The 13365-nt window shown below is 37.3% G+C and overlaps 1 protein-coding gene across 11 annotated transcripts in view; it reads right to left on the bottom strand.

The window, feature by feature from the left end:
- Nucleotides 1-13365, bottom strand: part of EYA4 (EYA transcriptional coactivator and phosphatase 4) — a 304845-nt gene that overhangs the window by 241924 nt on the left and 49556 nt on the right. The gene's annotated exons all lie outside the window — the stretch shown is intronic.

Below are 13365 nucleotides of genomic sequence, written 5' to 3'. Positions count from 1 at the left end.
AGACCATCAGTTAATTATTTAAAACAAGTTCATCTTTACTCCATACCATATATTTAAAAATCTCCAGGCAAACTGAAGTGTAAAAAAAACTCTAGAAAAATAGACATAATTTCTTTTAATTCCTAAATGGAAAAGAATTTCATAAAAATAATGGAATATAAAACAAAAGAGCCAAACAACCTCTTGAATCACCTCACAACACATCAAAAAATAATAAAATTAAAAGATACATGAAAATACAAAAAGAAATATCTGCACAAATATCAAACAAAAGAGGCTAATGCTCCTTCTTACAATGTAAACAGAAATGCACACACACCTCTACAGAAAAATGGTCTACCACCACAAAACAATATTCAAATTCATTAATAAATAAAGTGCAATTTAAAATAGCAATGATACAGTTGTGGCCCTTTAAATAGTAATTTTAAAAATAAAAAGAATATGAGATTAAAAAAGATTTATGTAAAAAAAGGTGTTTCTTATGGGCATAAATTAGATATAAACTACTAAACTCACACTTGAAGTAATGTTTTAGTGACATCAGAATTCTCTGAAGATATAATTTAAGTGAAAGTATTCTAGTAAGTGTCCTGCAGAAACATTTTCCCCATTTTACTGAAATTCAACATATGATGGTTTTTTGCTCCATTTTACATACATCCATTCATTTACATTCCCTACTACAAGCCAGGTAGACGTGGCTTTCTTTTCTGTGTTGCAATTATTTTCTACAACAACCCTATTAATTCCCTTATTAGAATAAAAGACATTTTAAAAATTACAAAGGAGGTGTAACCTAGGTGACTCAATGGTTGAGCATCTGCCTTGGGCTCAGTTCATGATCCCGGGGTCTTGGGATCGAGTCCTGCATTGGACTCCCTGCTCAGACGGGAGCCTGCTTCTCCCTCGGCCTGTGTGTCTCTGCCTTTCTCTGTGTGTCTATCATGAGTAAATAAAATCTTTTTTTTTAAATCACAAACGAAATTAGAAGTATAATTTTAAATTGTTTTATGGACAGAACACCCAGACATGTAGATTAAAGGTTTTTTTTTCAATCCTAAGAGTTAAAAGTCATAAAACAGTGATGTAACTTGTATATATGTAATGTGACAGTCTCCATATGACACTGATTAAGTATACTCCAAGACCAGAAAAGCATCGCTCAAAAGAACAGCACAATTTTACAGCATATATGAAATGATAAGGAAGGGTAAACACGAAGCACTGTGAAAGGTGTGGCAGCATGCATTTCGACTCAGGAAGTTAAGTAGGCAGGGAGTTCAAGATTTACCAACACTATTTTTGTACTGGGGATGGGCATGAGAAATGGCAATTGGAAAACAGGGCTCTGCCTCTTGCCTCACGTCTCTGCTGTCTTTCATCTCCCCTCTCCCCTGCTCCTTAAGGACTGGCTCCCCACATCCAATCTGGGTCTTTCATCCTCATCCTGATTCTTCTTGGGCACTTGCTTGCTCCTCCTATCATTAAAGTCCTCCGTCCCCATCCTTGGCCCTGCGTACTGCCCCCTCTCTTCAAGGAGACCAAGACCACTAAGGTCAGGCTCACCTTGGGTGTGGGCGCATCCCAGTTAAGTGCAGCTGATGCTGACCTTGCTCAGACTGACACCAGCCCACCTCATCAACTCTTCCTCCATCCTACCAGATGGAACTGTGCAGGTCATCTCTTTTAGAGGCATTTTCTCCTCGCTACCTGGTTAACAGACTGGCCAAGCATTCCTGAGGCTGCTATTCTTAAAAAGTATCACAAACCGGGTGGCTCTGACCAATAGAAATTCATTCTCTCATAGTTCTGACAGCAAGAAGTCCTAGATTAGGGTGCCATCAGGTCCATGCTCCTTCTGGAGATTCTAGAAAAAGATCATTCCTAGTCTCTTCCTAGTTTCTAGTGTTGCCAACAAGATTGGCATCCCTTGGCTTGTAGATGCATCACTCCAATCTTTGCTTCTATGGTCAACAATATTCTTCCCATGCGTCTCTTGACTTGGCTTTCTGTGTGTGTGCCTCTGTGTCCAAATTTTCCTATTCCCATAAGTAACCAGCCATTGGATTAGGATCTACCCTAATCCAGTTAAAACATCATCTTAACTTAATTCCTTCTGCCAAGACACTACTTCCATGTAAGATCGCATTCACAGGTAAGGGGGTTAGAATTTAGGGGATACAATTCAACCTACAACATATGTATAGTTACCACACTAAAATGATTTTTAAGACGTCATCAAGGTTTAAATGTCATATCTGTTTCATAAAGGATAGCTAACAAATTAAGAATATAGATCATTAGGAAAGAAGTAATCATTTTCTGGAAGGACTACCATCTCAGGACACTGGTAATAACTCAAATGAAACTAAAAATTAAAACTTCAGTAAAGATGTTGGAACATAAGAGATTTAAGAAAAAACCAGCCTTTTTCTGTTAACCGCCCATTGAGAATCTATTTAACGTTCCAGTTGGGGAGCTATTTGCATTAATGTTCCATGTTACAACATAATACTTTGCTTTATGTTTCCTTAAATTTGAGATTGCTACTTAGTTTAACTTCTTTACGGTAACATGAATTTCTTTTTTTGCCAAACACACTAAGGTACTAAAATATTATGAGCCCAGTGATTTTATATTATTGAACCAAGTAAAACTACCTAGCCTAATTGCAGACACAGTATTATTTTACATCATAATTTAGCAATGGTTGTTATGCTAAATCTCTTAACATTTCATTTTCACAAATATATGAGAAAAAGACAAGAACACTCTTCAAATCAAGTAAGAGAAGTATTACCTCATAATAAAGATATAAAATTAAGGAATAACAATAACCTCTTGCTGTTTTATGAGGCAATAATCTAGTTCCCAGCTCTATTTCAAGGCCATTCCCCCAGAAAAGGTGAATTCAAAAAGGAATAATAGCAACCCCACCCATTTCATGTTAGATTATTTCTCCTGCAGTCAGGTTCTCAGTATACAGAGAGAGTGGATGATGATATCATTTTCTTCAACCCTGCTCTAGAAGTGAGCTACAAAAGTCTTCTGTCTTAGACAATTAGAATTTAAAAAACCAACAATTCTTCTGGTTTAAATATATAATGAGATTCATCTCTCAAGTCATAGGAAAATCCTCAGAAATGGAACACGGTACTGAGGCCTGGTCCAGGTGGTGGAGACAGCAAAGGGAAAAAGAAGATGTTGAGAGAGACGTGAGAAGTTTGTAGAGTGTGTGATGCAGCCCTCACCCTCAAGATCTGCCTTTCTAACAAAAGCTTCAGTGAAAACTAGATTGTCCAGGCCTGCTTTCCTCTGGCTGAGTAAACATGAACGTGAAGGGGGCGGCTCTCTGTGCCAAGGCTGGCACGGGACAAGGACCACAGCCGCACATGGGAATACTACACCTCTGGATGATGTGCACACATGGCACAGCCTCTGTCCAGCCATTAAAGCCAGAGACCTGGGCTTTGTCACAGACTCCTTGCCTACCCCTGTCCAATTCCCTAAGTTACAAAGTGCTGTCAGTATCCCACAGAGTTCACTCAAATCTCTCCATGTTTCTCTCCTCACTGCCATGACATCAACACAAGCCATCCATGGCCCTTGCCCAGAGGGGAGCCACGGCCTCCTGAGCAGCACCTTCTCTCCAGAGTTGCTCCCTGGACTTGACTTTGCACAGTGCCACTAGAGAGATGCTTTACAGTAGAGATATAATTGGATTTTCTTAAAACAAGTCAGAGCTTTACCCTACCTTTAGGATAAACCAGACATTCTTTCATTGGTCCTACCGGAAGTTGTGGCTGTATCTAGAAGAATCCCATGAAAGATAACCCCTAGTCAGCTGTCTCTGCTCCCTAGGGCCTTCTGCCTATCCCCAGTGGGAGAGCTTCACCTTCCTTCTCCCTGGGCTCCGTTCCACTGTACTTGCCATTCCCTTATCCTTAGCACTACCAACACAATCAGCACACAGCACAGAGCTCACAGTCAAAGGCTGGGACTGCCCCAGAGTCTCCTGGGGGGATGGGGGGGGGGGGCGGTATATGCCCACTACAGGCTCTGCTGCCACACAAAGAAGGGAGTGGGGAAAGGAATATAACACCTACCCATGATCCACATGCCTTAGGGAAAGATATGAGACCGCATTTTACATGGCTGCCCAAACTCCGGTCCCAAACCCAGTGCAGATCCAGAGATGTGGAGGGAGGTGCATGGATAGATACCCATAACTATTGACAAGGCCCCCTTTAAACTTAGGTGGGGGCACTGAATAATCTATGTGCATGTGCAAAATTTCCTGGGCCAGGAGAGGGTATCCTTCTATTACATTCTGTCATTCAGAATGGCTAATCTATGGCTTCACTTTTAGATTTTTCAAAGGGCAAATACATTTCCAAAAACATACTGTGTTTGCCCACATGAGCCCATATTATAACTACACTGATCCAAATTTGGAATTCAGTACATAACCCTTTAGACGACACAGTTCTTTCCAGTTACACCAAATTACTTGTATCTAATGATGCATCACAATTCCTTCCTATCGCTTAGGATGTGAGCCTGGGAATGTAACAGGCTGGTGGTCCTCCTTTAGTGGCAAAATCACTCGGATATAAAACTCCTGGGGCACCTGGGGGACTCAGTCTGCTATCTGACTCTTGATTTCAGCTCAGGTCATGATCTCGGGATCATGATACGGATCCCCACATCAGGCGCCTCGCTCAGTGAGGGGTCTGCTTAAGATTCTCTCTCCCCCCACCCCTGCTCATGCCGTCTCTAAATAAATAAATAAATAAATAAATAAATAAATAAATAAAATCCTTATAAAACCAAACAAACTTGGGCACTCTTTATAGATGTGTGGAAAAACCTGGTCTGTTAGGGAGGGAGCAACAGAAGGAAGGTGACCCAGAAAGAGCAGCAAAGGAGAGGATGGTGAGTAAGTCCTGGCAAAACTGAAGGACCTGGATCTTATTACTCCTGAAGTTTCAACTGTTTCTGTGCCCTTCCTGCTGCTTGGCTATTCAATTCTGCCTTGGATTTCATGAGCTATCCTCACAGTGTTCAATTAAATTCCCTCTTTTATTAAGCATATTGCCCGACATAAAACTGCGATTGTACAGGAAGTCTAACAACTTACAATATCCTGACATCATTCAGATATCATGGCTGGAGCCAACTGTCCAGAGGGCACTGCTTTCACATACTGCACAGCAAGGTACCTCCACTGCCCTCCAATGCCACTGATGTGTCTGTGAAGCAGAGACAAGCCCTGGCCAGTCTTGGCAGCTCAGGCAGCAGGCCCATGAGGAAAGCCAACAGAACAAAGAACACGCAGCTCTAATCCTGCGGCCAACTGTTCAGAGGTGGACATGCGCATTCTTTGACTATGCACGTGACCCTTGTCCCTACTTGCACAAAAGGAAAACAGCAAAGGTGTCCAAGAGACAGATCTGGGTGAACAGTAATGAGCACTCTGAGCAGCTTCAATTGCCTTCCATGAAACCAAACTAAAAACTAGATGCCAAGCTATGTTGAACTGTTTTGTAGAGCGTGAACTTTGCAAAATAGTCACATTTAACACAAAATGTTTAATAATAATGGGGTTGATTTCTCATGCTATAATTCTCACCAGCTTAATTTCATGATCATCACCTGGGTCATTAGAGATAGGTTCATTTTTTGGCAATAGTCTTCCTGGAATTATAAATGATGATCACTTGACTTCCGACAAACAATGCCAGCCAAGTATTTCTATGTTGTTTGTGTTGATAATTGCTGCTGGTTGGCTAGTTATCCTAGGAAACACAGACCCATATAACTGGATGGTCCCAGAGATACAACTGAAAGAAATCTGAGCTTGAGCAACTTGTTACCCCTACAAACACTTGGGCAGACTCTGCAGGCTCAGGTGCTGCCTCTGCTGCTCCTCCCAACCAAACTTCACTATTATTCTGCTGAGCTTTTTTTTTGTGTGTGTGTGTGTACCCTGTAATGGTTCATCTAGCTCTGTTTGACCTGTAGCCTGGCAGGAAAACTACTTTTGCCTTTTCGCTCCAATAGTCTGTTTTTTCAGCCATAAACCTCTCTTCCATACCTAGGAAACTTTTCTGATGAAGAATATATTGACCCTATGTATTACTTAACACACATCTGATGACTTTATGCCGCTCTTGAGGAAAATTTGACACTTTGAAAGAATTTTAAAACATAGCTCCTAAACTTAGTATTCACCTCTTGATATCCTAGAGGTACAAAAGATAGTTTTCTTAGTGGGAATATAAATGTAGTGATTCCGAATAAACATCTCTAAATAAAACAGTCTGTACTGAGTCCTTGTTTTACCACTGGATAATGGTATGGCCTTACAATAGGTCATGAATGCCTCTAAATATTATTCTCTTCCTATTTTATGTATTGTATTATATTTTGTTGAAATTAAATAAAATCAGTACTTCAAAAATACAAGCCATTTGATTACTCATGACAGAGTGAGAAAAATATTTGCTTTTTTATTTTGCCTTCTATATAATGAATTAAAACATTTTAACATTTTTACTGTACAGTAAGTACAATTTCTTATGGAAATGTAATGATTTTAACTCTGCTCTACTAAGAATATTATATTAATCAGTGATCTCCAGAAGATGCATTAACTACCTATACTTAGATAGTAGTCAAAAGTCACCAGTCCTTGACCAATTCTCTGAACTTACATTAAGTTTATAAAAATGAACATCTTAACTACATTATTACCATTTACTGCTTTTCAGTTTGCCATTCTACATAACATCAAAGTTGTGACTAGTTTCTTTAGTGTTGAGAGATTGATGCTTCTGGTAACAGAATTATAGATGGGTGTGTGAAAGAGAAAGGAAAATATTTTCAGAAAAGAAGTTTGAATTCATTAAAGCAGGAGTGAGAAACTAGATTATTAGTGAACAAATCTTGATTATTACTATATTTTGGTATCACTAAAATGTGAACACAGGATAGGATGTGTCATAAAATTACAACATATCTACTTTGGATTTTTTGAAAAACAAGATTAATAGTCATCAAATTTAAAGAGCAACTTGAAGGCCGTTACAGAGATCTAGATAAGAAATCAAGCAAATCTGAACTGATGTGATGGCTGAAAGGCACCTAGAGAAAAGGTGGATATGCAGGATAACATTAAAGACAAATCAAAAGGACATAGGAAATAAATATGACTCCTAAGGCAAATATAACTTGCTGGAGTCACACCATGGTTCCTGAAAAATGTATCATATGGAAAAGATGAGAGGAAAAGATATTTTTGTTAGTGTGTTGTTTCTGTTGTCATTATCTTCATCGATGGAGATGGAGATGGGCAGGAAATAAAAGTGGCAATGTATAAAAAGAAAATCTGAGAATTCTGTCTCTTTTATCAAAAGAAGGCTAGAAAACTCAGCCCACCATCTGACTCAGTGAGGAAGCCTGTCTTATGATGGAATCTTTGGGAAGAGAGTAAAAGAAAATAATTACTTGAGATAAATCAAAAAATCAAGCCCTCAGTCTTGCTCAAATGCAAATTCTAAATTGTTATTGCATTTCTGGTATGGAAACCTCAAACCAAAAAACTAAAATCAAGACTGATCCAGAGGCTTGAAATCCCTAGACGCCAGGGGATGTAAATGCAAGATTATCCCATAGGACAGAAAGGATTCTGAGAGTATTCATCAAAATTCTCAAATTCATCAAAAATGATAAGCTACATAAAGACACTAAACACAATACAGACAGCAGATGCAACAACAGGGAAACTGGGATTCAAAATCTAAGATTATAGGACAATCTGAAAAATGTAAGTATGCTTAAAACAAAGAGACAGAAGGAAAGGAAAGAAAGTTGAAGGAATCACACTATAAAAAATAAATACATAAACTTGGGGAAAAGCTATACAAAATGTTTTCTTAGTATATGCCCTGAAATCTTAAAAAAGAAATGAATGAATTACATAGCAAATCTGTAAAATAGAAGATGTAAATAAATTAACAAAAATACTCAGTATCCAGACCCTTGAGTGAAATTAATAGCAACAAACAATAACAACATAAACACTCATTTTTCTCTCAAATTTTCCACATTACCAATTTCTCAGGAATCAAGGTGTGACAACTTAGAGCCATCTTTTTTTTTTTTATTTTGTGGGTGGTACAGAACCCAATATATAACAAAGTAAACACAAAGAGATATAAAATATTACAAAAAATTTGACTAATCCAGAGCCAAGTTACTTGTTTGAATTGTGTCTACAGTGAATATTAGTTAGGGATTTAATTATATATGATGTCACTTGCCTTCCTAAAACTTCAGACACTTGAAATTTTTTTTTACAGAGTTTTAATTGAGGCTGGATCCACAAAAATTAGAATACCTTCTTCCCTCTCAATAAATTCCCCTTTAGCATCAGAGGATAAAAGCATTCCACTGGCTTCATAACTGCATTCAAAGTAGAATCACATTAACAAAACACTGTCATTATAGCTTCTAAAAATCCAAGAACATTTTAAAGGGTAAAGATAGATTTCAGAAAACAATATCTCGAATAAAATTGGTGTTGTTCAATTCCATATTGTGCTTCCTTACTCTATGTTCTGACTTCAAGAGAAACTTAGAGGATATGAATGGAATCTAAAAAATCTTATTTCTTGGTCTTGGGGTCATGAGTAATACAAAAATAAGTGTGGTTTATTTACAAATTGATCATATGAGTGTCTATAGATAGAATATTTGAAACATCTTAGTACCAGTAATAGAACCACCTCCCTCTCTTTCCTTCTTTCCATTTTTCCTTGTATATTAGTTTTTAAATCTACCTTTCAGAATTTCCACTCTATTCTACCCACCAGAGACACAAAGCATAAGCGGAATCCTGCTTTAATATATATGGCAGGCTGGGGGATCCCTGGGTGGCTCAGCGGTTTAGCGCCTGCCTTTGGCCCAGGGCACAGTCCTGGAGTCCCAGGATCAAGTCCCATGTCAGGCTCCCTGAATGGAGCCTGCTTCTCCCTCTGCCTGTGTCTCTGCCTCTCTCTCTCTCTCTCTCTCTCTCTCTATCATGAATAAATAAATAAAATATCAATATATATATATATGGCAGGCTGTTAGATATTAAGTGAGCGCTATCATTCACGTCACCCCTAAATCTTTTTACTTCAAGTTAAATACCCCTAGTTAATAAGACCACATCTTTGGGCAGCCCCAATGGCTCAGCGGTTTAGCGCCGCCTTCAGCTCAGGGCGTGATCCTGGAGGCCTGGGATCGAGTCCCATGTCGGGATCCCTGCATGGAGAGAAGCAGGCTTCTCCCTCTGCCTGTGTCTCTGCCTCTCTCGCTTTCACTCTCTCTCTTTCTCTCTCTCTCTCTCTCTCTGATGAATAAATAAATAAAATAAAATCTTAAAAAAAAAAGATTAAAAAAAAATAAGACCACATCTTTAACAAAATAAAGTCCTTGTTTCCCAACAGGGATTATGGGAGAACGCACTCAGCCACAATCGCTGGAAATGTGTAATTGCCTAGGAAATGCATTAAATGGAAGACAGATATGAACCAGGTCATAGGGCATCATTATTTTTAAAACATTCAATTATAAATTGACATTAAATTATTACAGATCAGCATTAACGTATACCAAATATCACATTTATTCCCAGACAAAAATGAAAAGGAAATCCAATTAGCTGAAATGGAAATTAATGGCAATAAATTTTCAAAGCAGTGAGAACGAATTACCTTAGGATTCTGGTGTTTTTTTTTTTAAGTTTTTTTTTATTTATTTATGAGAGACACACAGAGAGAGAAGCAGAGACATAAGCAGGCTCCATGCAAGGAGCCCAATGTGGAACTCGATCCGGGGACTCCAGGATCACACCCTGGGCTGAAGGCAGGCGCTAAACTGCTGAACCACCCAGGGATCCCCATGTTTGCTGGTTTGTTGAAGACCTAACTATTCTTTGGGAAAATTAAAGGAAAAAAAAACTAATGTTTAAGCTACTGGAAGGTCTACTTTGCCCAAGACTTGGATGTGCCTGAGCTTGTTTGTAAAATCTATGGGTTAGGCTCCCAGGGTTCCAAATGCTCTTAGGCCTGAGGAGCCTCCTGGGAAAGAACTCTTCCAAGGAAAGAGCTAGTGAGCCATAAGGCTGGAGCTAAGTCTGAGTACTAAGTCTCAGGGCCGCAAGCAAAGAACAAGAAAATAAACAAGCCAACCAAAAAAAAAAAAAAAATGTCACTAAATTCTGTAGAAGAGGTAGAGGGCAGATGGTGTATTATTTGGATCCTTTCTTACAGGGGTATGGTGCTGGGGGAAGGTACTGGATACTTTCCTCATTTGAAGTTACTTATGGACCAGCTGTTCAATCAAAGAAAAGTGAGGTCTGGCCCAGAAAAATACTACTTTCTTTAAATATGACTCTTATAGCTTAGGGGGAAAAAAGTGGGAGTGAAGAAAGCTTGGGAAAAAAACTGGTTAAACTATTAAGGAAAAGATCACAATAAATAAGAATTAAAAGTGTGAGACTTGAAACTCCAGAAAATGACAGAGAAGCAGAATAATTTGTCCCCTCTTGATCAAACTAAATGTGAGAGATTGTAGGGATGTGGACACTGGTCCTTTCCATACTCTTGAAGGGTAGTGTGGTTTCTTCTGGCCATCATTCTGTGCTCCAGGCCTCGCTAGGGCCACAGCCTACTCCTTCTTCAAGCCCCAAACTATATTAGTTCCTTAAGAGGCTTCAGGTGCTTCTCATAGAACTTCTGTGGCACACACTTGGATAGTCCAATTTATTGTTTAATGCCTTATTTTCTCTTGCATGGTCATGAAAAAAATACAATGTTTCTTTGAAGAAAACATCTAAGATATATAAATTCAAATATTATTTGCACTCCCTATGTCAAGACTGTATCTTGAAAAAACATGGACTCCTATATAATGTATAAATTAATGAGTGAATGAATGGACTAGCAAATAAACAAATAGGTAAATAAGGAAACACTCCTAAGGCACAAGTCAGGAAATAGATAATTTCAGTTTCATGAAGTTGCAGGTTCAATCAAGCAAATGGAATCGTAGATTTCCATGCCTGCCATGACTCAATGTATGGCTTTGGGAAAACCTTGTAATTTCTCCATACTTCAGTTTCTCACCCTATAAAAAGAGTATATTGCTTGAAATTCAATTCCCTCACAGCAGTGACGGTATTGATTCAACATTTATAAAATTTTTTTTAGCTTCCCTGATTAATAGGCAAAATACTGCGGTAGTTGCATAATACGCTTTCCAAAAAGTATAAAGGTAACTAGTCAAATCTAATGTAAAAGGATATCTGAAAAATAAATACCAGTCATATTTATTACTTCTCCATTCCATTTGCTAAGTCATAAAAATTACTTCTAACAGAAAAAGTGTCAAATTAATATTCAAGCCAGTTGAAGTGTTATCATCATAGGTTTACCTATTTTTGGGGGGTAGGGAGTTGTTTTGTTTTTCCAGGCTGCCCCCACATGTTTATATGGTACAGTCAGGAATGTTGGGCATGGTTTTGAAGGCCTCTTGCGTATTCGCTGGTTTCTGGCATTCTAATGCACTCTACTCTTATAACCATAAAAGTACTCTTGAGTGCTTCTGGAAATATATAACAAATCCTTAATCAATTTAAGAGTGTTTTAACTGCATACATGAAATTTCTTGGGAGGAAAATGTTAGCTATTCTACACACATATAGTACTTAAGTTAGCAAGAGAGTTCCTTCTCAAAGGCACAAAGAAGTTTCCCCATAGTAATATAATTTTCAGTTTTATGTGCATAAGTCCTATTGAATCCCTTAGAATAACAGGAAATTCTGCGGGAAAAAAACCCACAAAAATTGATAGCCATATTTATCCAATGCTAGAGGAATAAGTTAGCTATTTTGAATTGGATTACTCCTTTAATGCAATAGATAACCACTAAAGGTTAACCAGAATCTTAATTAACCAGAAATTGTAGGAGCTAAATATTCTGGACACAGAACTTTCTACAGTGTAGACTCTAAGAATAAAGTCAACTGATTAATACACTTCATTTTAAACTTCATGTATCATACGACTTTAGCCGGGACTTGAGTAGCAATTCTCTGGACTTTGATACATTAACTTTAATTTGCACATTAAACAGATTATAACATTTCAGAGATTTGCAAATTAATACATTGATAAGACAACCAATATTTTGATATACAGTAATAATTATCCACATATATTCAGAATGGAGTAACCTCTTTTCTAATAATACAATGTCAATACCTTTCACTTACATGTTAAAAACTATAGTAATAAAAAAAAACTATAGTAATAAAAGTAAGGTGATTAGAATCATGCCTGGCACATAGTTGGCTCTTAATAGAATAATAATACATAACTCCTCATAAATTCTCATCAACAATATCTGAGTTAGAGCCATTTCTCCTAATAATTCTTATAATATTTTATACTAAGTGAAAACATGTCACAAACATGAGTTACTGTTTTTCTCTTCCTACCAATTAAAGAAGTATGAATATATACAATAATTATTCATATAACTCAGTTCTAACAACTCTTAAGTGAGATATTAACTATATATAACTTAGATTTGTTATACATGGGGTTAATACAATTATTTGCTCTCATCAGTGAACTCTTCCAATTGGTGTACGAGTCTCAAGGAATTTACTATACTATAAGCCTCCTTATGAATCAGAGCACAATTACCATGTTCAATTAAGCATAAATTTTTGTTCTTGGCTTTTATGAGAAACAGGCAAGCATCATCATAGGGATGCAAGGTGTTGTAACTTTTTTGAAAAAATGTTTTGGCACAATCTATGTAATATACACATATTCTTCCACCTATTAATTCTATGTCTAGAGTTTTACCTACAGGAATTTTGGGTAGATACACAGAGAGTTATATAAAAACCACCACAGCAACACTCTTTGTAATAGTAAAAATCTGCAAGCAACCTAAATATATACTAAAAAGAGAACAGTTAAATTATAAAACATACACATTAATTAAATAGGAGATCCAAAATCATATGCACTGATGTGGAAAGTATTGAAGATACAAAGTATCAAAATAAAAACAAGTGTAAAATAAAAATAAATTTTAACCTCACATAGTTCTTACACTTACACATGTATAGAAACAAAAGTCTGAAAGGAAGTGCACTAAAGTGTAACGATTAACTCGAATTTGTGGAATATGGAGGAAATCAATAAAGTGAGGGACATCCACTTTTTACTTTAAATACATCTGTGTTTTTTAGCTTTTTATTACCATAAAACATACATAAATCAAAAGTACACAGCTGAT

Source organism: Canis aureus, chromosome 1 (genome assembly GCF_053574225.1).
Source record: "Canis aureus isolate CA01 chromosome 1, VMU_Caureus_v.1.0, whole genome shotgun sequence".
NCBI lineage: Eukaryota > Metazoa > Chordata > Mammalia > Carnivora > Canidae > Canis > Canis aureus.
Note: the sequence above shows the minus strand (reverse complement) of the source record. Positions and strands in the feature narration are given on the sequence as shown.